The 8,557-nt window shown below is 41.6% G+C and overlaps 1 protein-coding gene and 1 long non-coding RNA gene across 4 annotated transcripts in view; one reads left to right on the forward strand and one right to left on the reverse strand.

Moving 5' to 3' along the window:
- ADGRA1 (adhesion G protein-coupled receptor A1) overlaps positions 1 to 8,557 on the reverse strand; it is an 841,033-nt gene that overhangs the window by 169,735 nt on the left and 662,741 nt on the right. The window lies entirely within an intron of this gene.
- The window catches only part of LOC109287523, a 21,884-nt gene continuing 19,795 nt past the window's right edge, over positions 6,469 to 8,557 (forward strand). Inside the window, exon 1 of the long non-coding RNA XR_002094883.1 lies at positions 6,469 to 6,479. This is a non-coding gene — a long non-coding RNA (uncharacterized LOC109287523). The remainder of the gene's footprint in view (positions 6,480 to 8,557) is intronic.

The raw sequence follows: 8,557 nt of genomic DNA on the forward strand, positions 1-8,557 counted from the left end.
ATATAGTATCTTTCCAATTTTTTCAGATGTTCTCCTTTGCTTCTTTCACTCTAGGTGAAATTCTGGTATCAATGAAATCAATACGAGTTTTAATGGGGCCAGGATATTAACCTCTGTATTTTGCATTCAACCTACTTAAGCTCTGTTCAATTTTATTTATTCTGCTTTTCCCTTCGTCCCAATTCCACTGTCCCTTCTCAGCAGAACTCTAATTAACAGCATCCAAATCGAAGTCAAACTTTTGAACTCCTGAGTTCTAGGTGGATTTGAAATTAGGGGAACAAAAGTTAATTCTACTCCAAAATAAGATATTTTGTTGAATAAAAAGGCAAAGAAAAATATATTTATATAAAGCTTTCTGCATTGCATTCACATACATAGCTGTATGCTTAAAAATTAGGTTCTCTGCCTTCTTGGTTTTTGGAGAGAAAAATGAATTTGTTCAAGTCAGTGCTCACCCTGCAACTTGAATAAGTACTAGACTTTTCTCCTAGTCCCAACTTACCTAGAGTAGCAGATACCAAACACAACGAAAGATGTATCTGTTACCTCTAACTTTTTCATGTGCTGCAGGCCCAACAGGATGGGAGGAGGTGGAAGGTATAGATTGAGGTACTTGGCAAACAAGTAGAGGATAATTCTAATATATTTCCTATGACATTAATACAATAAAGCCACCAGTTTTTAAAAACTCCCTCATTTTTGTGAAATCTTCTTCTACAATATTCAGTTACGTCAGACTACATCCACCTGGAAATCCTAAGTTTCCCAAATATGTATAAACAACCTTGTACTATAATTTACTTCTTTGAGAAGAGTGAACACCACTACAAAACTGATTTTCTCTCTCACATGCTTCCCAACCAGTTCAAATGTCAGCATTATGTTGAATATAGAAACAAAATGAGGGCCATAAAGACTATTTCCAATCATGAAATTTAAATTGCAAAATCTAAAATGTTTATTGTAAATAACTTTCCATAAACTCAGTTTCATGACTATAGCTTCTGTAAATAACTTTCTGCAATAAAACTGAAGGGAACATCTGTTCTGTGTGGAGTTGATGTACATTTAGGAATAACAACTATGAGACATGCCCATAATAAAGAGGTATGTCAGTGATACATTCAACTACTTTGTATGGGTATCAATGGCTATACAACATTCAGACCAGTAGGGATCTTGCTCACATTTACTTACAGATCTAATTGTTATAGAGATTGTATTCTGGTAAAAAACAAAACAAAACCCTACAACAATCTCTGTATATTAATATTGTTTCTGAAGGTAGCTTGTGAAAATGTGAAATACATAATGCTGTTTTCAGTAATCCTACTGGGATCTACAGTGGCACTGACACAGTAGTTTGTTATCAGTTCCAGACAAGTAACTTGCAAATTTGCCTGTTTTGAAGCATTTGTGAGCTTTGTGTTCATGTACTGAACATACTCATTTATAATGAAGAGCTTTTCCTTTCAATCTTTGCTTCTTTTTGCATTTGCATACCACCCAGAACATTCTGATTGAGGGACTGACTCATGATGAATACTAGCGTTTTTGTGTAAGTTACACAGGAAAGGCATGTGTTTTGATTATCTTTATAATTTATTAGTATAATATATTTCATTGTGAAGCTTTTACATAAAGTAAAATGATCAAAATATTAAGACTAAAAAGACATGACTACCAATATTAAAAAAAATCAAAATGACTTCTATGCTAGACAATATCAGGCAGTATACCAGTGAAAATGCCATAGTCAAACTGCCAAACTAAGAAGTTTTAGACTCTTTATTGCCACATAAATGTCCACTCAAAGTAAAGTGGTTGTGAACCTAATTTGTACTGTGCTGTCCCTATTCAGTTCCAGGCAATAATTCTTAATATATGCTTTCTATTCAAAGGTGGCAAATGGAATTAAAAACTGGAAAAATACTTTCTTTCCAAGAGCTGTATCACTAATTAAGATGTGGTTAAGAAAGTGACAGAAGTTTCCTTAAATAGCCTTGGCAAAGTAGTATTTGAGAGACATCTTCATATCCTGGAGGAAGATTTTGAGGTCAAAACGATCAGTGATGTTTATTCAGAAACTCTGTAATTTTGAGCATCCTACTATCAAATCAGTAGCATAACTAGGGCAGGGTGACTGGAGTGCTGACTTGGAGGTGGGGGGCGGAGGGCAAAAAAAAAACCTGTTGCCAAACTAAAGGGTTTTGGTTCCTTGGAGTCACAGTAGCATCTTCCATATGCCTCAGGTGCACAGCCACACCACTATGCTACCGTACAAATAGCACTGTATAATGCATTATCTTCATTGCCCTTATTTAGCTCAGACACAGTAACTGACAGTGTAGCATATAAAGTTCAAAAGTTAATATATATTTTTAAAACACACTTTTAAATGTCTTTCAGGCTGCCTTCTTTGGGGGGAATTGTCATTGTGAAGCAGTTTTCATGAGACATATTACTGAAGAAAGCCACTAAATTCTCTCATATAGTTTTACATTTGTTCCCATTTAATTTGATGGATTTCCTTAACCTAAGAATCTCAGAAAGATACTATATGATTGGTTGTTGATGTGGAAGACATAGGAGACTATTATATTTTTCAGAGCAAAGTATGTGCCAAGAAATTAATTTTAAAAATCATATTCTTTAAATAAATACACTTTAATCTTTACACTAAAATCATTGTGAATACATTCCCCTGTGTGTAGAAGCATGTGTAATATAATTGTGTAATACATTCCCCTGTGTGGAAGCACGTGTAATATAATCATTACATGCTCAAGCTTAGAGGTACTCACTGGAGAAGGCTCTGCAATCCATGTTCATCTAAAAACATCATCAGTCACTTCCTCTACCATCAGTTAAAACACATTAGATCATTTCTAGTGAGAAAATTCCAAAATGAGGAGTTTTCTACTACACTGCCTATTTATGATTCATTTATGACTTAACAAGGGGATCTCTGCCAAACACATACTATAGACAACTTACGTGTAAAGAGAAAGCCACTGCTGCTCTTACCATAACTAAGGTCTAAGAAAGAAGAGGGAAATTAGGGATTGTACTCAGCATACAGCATTATATTGGATACAGAAAATGTATTAAGATGAATATCTGGTGATCAGTACAAAGTAGCAGTCCAGCAAGCTTCAAATTCTGTTGATCACTGAATACACTTACAATTTTGGTTGTAAGTGCATAAATGTGTAACAACAGTGCCACATACACATGTTCAAATGATCTGGGAGAATTTTCCTGGGGTTTTTTTCCTGGTAGAAAAACTTTCTTGGAGACCCCTGAACAGACATTCAAATGCTGAGCTGTTGTGCAACCAGAGGGTTCCTGTGCACACATCTCAGCATGTTCTTCAGGCTCCCAGACCTGCCTGAGAGATGACAGTAGTGAGCATGGCAGTCATGACTGGCTGGCCCAGACTACCTCACAGGCTGTGTATCCCTGCAGCAAAATACGGTGATTGTGAAGTGGCTCCCTGCTTAGCTACAGTACTAGGGTCCAGCATTAGGTAGCAAGAAGAAGTCTTGGGGTAACATTGGACCCCTACGAGGTAGGGCAGGGCAGTTGGTGATGGATGCATGAGAGAAGGCAGAACTCTTCAACAAGTTCTTTGCCTCCATGTTCCTGTCTGCTGACAATGGGGTGCTCTCGGGTGATAGCGTAGAGAGGCCCAGGAAGGATGCGAGTCCCCTGACTGTTAGTTCAGACCTAGTTAAGGTTTACCTGGAGGGCTTAGATGTGTCCAAGTCAGTGGGCCCAGATGACCTTCATCCGTGGGTGCTGAAGGAATTGGCTGGTGTCATTGCGGAGCCATTGGCACGGCAGTTCAAGGACTCCTGGTGCTCAGGCCAAGTCCCTGAGGACTGGAAAACGACCAATGTGGTCCCTATTTTCAAGAAGGGGAAAAAGGAAGAGCCTGGCAACTAGAGGCCAGTCAGCCTCACTTCTATCCTGGGGAAGGTCTTTGAAAAAATTATTAAGGGCCACATTTGTTAGAGTCCTGCAGGGGAAGTGATGTTGAGGGGTAACCAGCATGGGTTCGTGCAAGGCTGATCCTGCCTGACTAACCTGGTCTCTTTCTATGACCAAATAACAAAGAGCTTAGAGGGGAAGGAGGAAGTCAATGTCATCTTCTTGGACTGCCAGAAGGCCTTTGACACAGTGTCCCACCCAATTCTAGTGGGCAAGCTGAGGGACTGCGGCATCGACAAATGCACAGTCACATGGGTGGCAAATTGGCTTCAGGGGCGAACCCGGAGGGTGGTGGTGGACGGGTAGATGTCGACCTGGGAGGGTGTGGGAAGCGGAGTCCCCCAGGGCTCGGTTCTTGGGCCAGTGCTGTTCAACATCTTCATTAGCAACCTGGACGAGGGTGTGGAGAGCACCCTGTTCAAGTTCGCTGATGACACCAAGCTGTGGGGTAAAGTGAATACACCGGCAGGCAGGGACCACATCCAGGCAGACCTGGATAGGTTAGAGAAGTGGGCAGATCTGAACAGGATGCGGTTCAACAAGGACAAGTGCAGAGTGCTGCACCTGGGGAGAGGGAAACAGCATAATGGTTATAGGTTAGGGGCCGACCCTCTCGGCAGCACCGAGGCAGAGAGGGATCTTGGAGTTATGATTGACTCCAGGATGAATACGAATCGCCAATGCGACGAAACAATAGGCAGAGCCAACCACACCCTGTCATGCATCAACAGAGGCATCACTAACAGATCCAGAGAGGTCTTGCTCCCCCTCTATGCGACGCTGGTCAGGCCGCAGCTGGAGTACTGTGTCCAGTTCTGGGTGCCGCACTTCAAGAAGGACGTGGAGAACCTGGAGAGGGTCCAGAGGAGGCCACCCATATGGTTGAGGGCCTCTGTGGCCAGCCCTATGAGGAGAGGCTAAGGGACCTGAATCTCTTCAGTCTCCGCAAGAGGAGACTGAGGGGGGATCTTGTGGCTGCCTACAACCTTATCAGGGGCCAGCAGCAGGGACTCGGGGAAAGTCTGTTCACCAGGGCCCCCCTTGGAGTCACCAGGAACAATGGCCATGAGCTGAGGGAGGATAGGTTTAGGTTAGATATTAGGAAGAACTACTTCACTGTAATGGTGGCCAGAGCCTGGAATAGGCTTCCCAGAGAGGTGGTGTTCTCACCTTCCCTGGAAATCTTCAAGAGGAGACTGGATAGGCATCTGGCTGGGGTCTTATGATCCCTGCTACCCCCAGTGCTCCTTGCTGCCCATGGCAGGGGGTCGGACTCGATGATCTGTCTAGGTCCCTTCCAACTCATTGATTCTATGATTCTATGAGTAACACAGTGTCTGTCTCCCTGGTAGCCAAAGCTTGCTGGGAAGTTGGAGGACTGTGCTGTGGCTCCTCTCAGAAGGTAAGTGTACAGAAGTTCATTCTCCTGAAACAAACTCTTCCAGGAGCCTAGTTGTTCCTGAGTTATTTTCCTCTTGGATCAGCCATTTTTGCTCTGAGAGAAAAATCCTGAATGTGTGTACACTCATTGGTTCTACCGGGAGAGCAGCAGCTCTTCCAGTTGAGACTGAATGTCTGTATGTGACCAGAGATAGCAAGATACTGGAATTTATTAAAAAGGAAAATAAAGGGTGGGGGGAACCCATCTTCAAAATATAAAAAACAAATAAATTATCAACTGAGTGAGAGAAGAAAAGGATGGAAAACAATGATACAATGCCAGAAGAAATCATTAAATAATTTTTAAAAATCAAATGTAACCTAACAATCAGTTATAATGGACTGATTTTCATGAACTGATCTGTAATAAAAATTTTCAAAGAATAATTATTAGGATGGAGAATTAAGACAGTAGTTCTTGTCTGAAGTAATGTTTTGTGTCCAAGTCCCTTTCTAGTGTTCTGGAGAGCTAGCACCAGGATGGTCACTATAGGTATTGTATTTGTCTGATGGTTAAGATAGCATTTGAGACTTTTTCATTCTTGAGCATGACAAAGGATTTGAAGCATCACTAAACTTTAAAACAAGAAAGAAAACTGAAAGAAATCAATGTAAAAATGTATAGCTGAAAACACCAGAGACATTATAAAGCTGATACTGTTTGTAAGCAAGTTTAGTCTGTGACTGATTGCTATCAAATCGTGATGCTTAGATATATACCATATTTACTCAATCTAAGATTAGGTATTTTTGCCTATTCAACTTGGAGGGAAAAGCCCCTTGTCTTAGATCTGAGTCAAGTGGCCAGGGGTGGCAGAAGTTGCAGCTCCTATGCCAAACCCAAGTCCAGAGTCAGAGTTGGAGTAACAGCTGCTGCCCTCATTGGCCACCTTCCCCCTGCAGCCTCAGCTCCCCCCTACCTTTGCTCCCTGCCACTGCTTACCTTCTGTTTGCAGCTCCGGCTCCTGCTGGACCCCACTGGCCAGAGGCAGAGGGCATGGATCATGTGTTGCCTCCAGCCCCTGCTTGGCCATGCAGTGGTGGTGGCAGCTCTAGGCCCAATTCCAGGGCCAGGGCTGAAGCTCCCGCTACCACAGTCGCTTCTTCATGGTCAGGCTGAGACCTGAGGTAGCATATACTCTGTACTTTCTGCTCCAGTCAGAGTGAGGCCCCAGCAGGAACTGGAGCTGCAAGGGAAAGATATGTAACGATGCGGGGAGTGGGGTCAGGCTACTTGGCTCCCCTGCTCCCTGCCCCACCACCACCTTCCCTCTACCCACCTCAGCTTGCCCTGCTGCAGCAGTGGGAGGAACAAATTTAAGATGATCCTCCAAAAATTAGATTATAGACATAATTAATTACAATAGATTTATAAATTTGTTTGTCTAAAAACTAAATATTGGAGTGTCATCTTAAATTTAGAGTCATCTCAGGTAAATACAACATGTTATATACAAATCAAAACATTTGATTAGTGCCTATATTATTACTCACTGTTTCAGATTACTTTCATTCACCTGGAGCATTTGCAAGAAGACAAAGTTAGAAAAATAAACAGACTCTAGGAAGAATGGGGAAGGAAATAGCACATAAAAGCATTTAGTCCTCGATCACTGTGGACACATTTGTTATTAGTGACAGGTAATGTGAAATGAAGCATAAACTGAAATCAAACTCATCTTTAAGGTTACACTAAACTGAACTGACAGGAACACTACAAGCAAGAGAAAAAGAGAAATGGATTGCTATATAGTGCTTTGATCTTCAGAAATGGGAGTGCACAGGGTTTAAATTTAAAAACAGAAGAACTGGAATTCACGGTAGAGGAGACATGCATAAAGAAAGGAGGTGTAAACTATGACCTAAGGCTTCAAAATACAAGAGCCCAGGCAGAAACCACTTTTTGTGGATAAAGGGGCTCCAGGGAGAAAGGGATGGTGGAGCAGTAGAAATAATGTAAGTGCATTACACTTTTCACAGTGCTGTAAACTTCTATTGAATCTTAGATTTAGCTTCAGCATGAGTTCCTAAAACAAAACATAGAAGAGAGGTAAATCAAAATGACAGGCCTAGGCAGATATGCATGAGAGTTTGCTCTGAGGCTAGGCCTTATTCCCAGGGTCAAAAAGTCTGAGATGGAGTTAAAGAGTAATATTGCTAAGAGTTAATGGATATTGTCTTGGCACATTTTAGAAAAATCTTTATTACCAATGCCAGTAAACTGATATAGAGATATTTTCTTAAGTTGTTGACTGACCTATCAGCCTAGAAATAGGCCTTACAGATTGTTGCCTTGGTATGAAAAAAATCAAGAGTTTCAATTGAAATTGTACTCAGCAAAATCTATAATGACTACATCCTAGCCAAATCTCAAAACCAGTATTCCCTCCTCATGCTCTTGAAATTTTGTCCTCGCTTGGATTCGTGGACTTGTCTTCTCCTGGTTCTCCTTCCACCTCTCTAATTGTTTCTTCAGCATGTCTTTCAGGGGATTCTCCTTATCTCTCCTCCAACTTTCTGCAGGGGTCTCACAAGACTCATTATTATTCCTTTTAAACTCTTGGGTAAGTACAAAGTCAATTATATTCCCTGTCTTCACACAAATGTATTTCCTTACTTCAGACTTTTCTTCTTCTCCAAATTAAAATCTTGGCTAGTCTTTCTTACATGTTTGTAAGGACATCTTCTCATCACCTTGAACCCCACACAGATAAAATGGGATTATTAATTTTTCCTCCTCTGAGCCTCCGCACTACTTCCTTTCTTAGTAATTCTGGACAATATTGTGTTCCTGCTTATTACCAGGGATCCAGGTTTTCTGTTTCCCATGGAAAAGCAGAAAAACCCATGGATTTTCCCTTTTAACTGAGAAAAACATCTATGTGTTTCTACATTTCTCATTTTAATGTAGAAATACACAGATTTTGCACTTTTGCAAAGAGCTCTCTGCAGGCAGGAAGAGTTCCAGCCTGCAAGGGGCTGGGGGAGTGGGAACAGAACAGTCAAGCAGGGGGCATCATGCATATATGTACATGGCCACCAGACAGCCTGGGGAGGAGCTTCCACAGGTAAGTCTGGCGTGGAGAGCGGGGAGCTCAACAACCCCAGTAGTTGGAGATGA

Source organism: Gavialis gangeticus, unplaced genomic scaffold (genome assembly GCF_001723915.1).
Source record: "Gavialis gangeticus isolate Ggan-Ray unplaced genomic scaffold, GavGan_comp1, whole genome shotgun sequence".
NCBI classification, from domain to species: domain Eukaryota; kingdom Metazoa; phylum Chordata; order Crocodylia; family Gavialidae; genus Gavialis; species Gavialis gangeticus.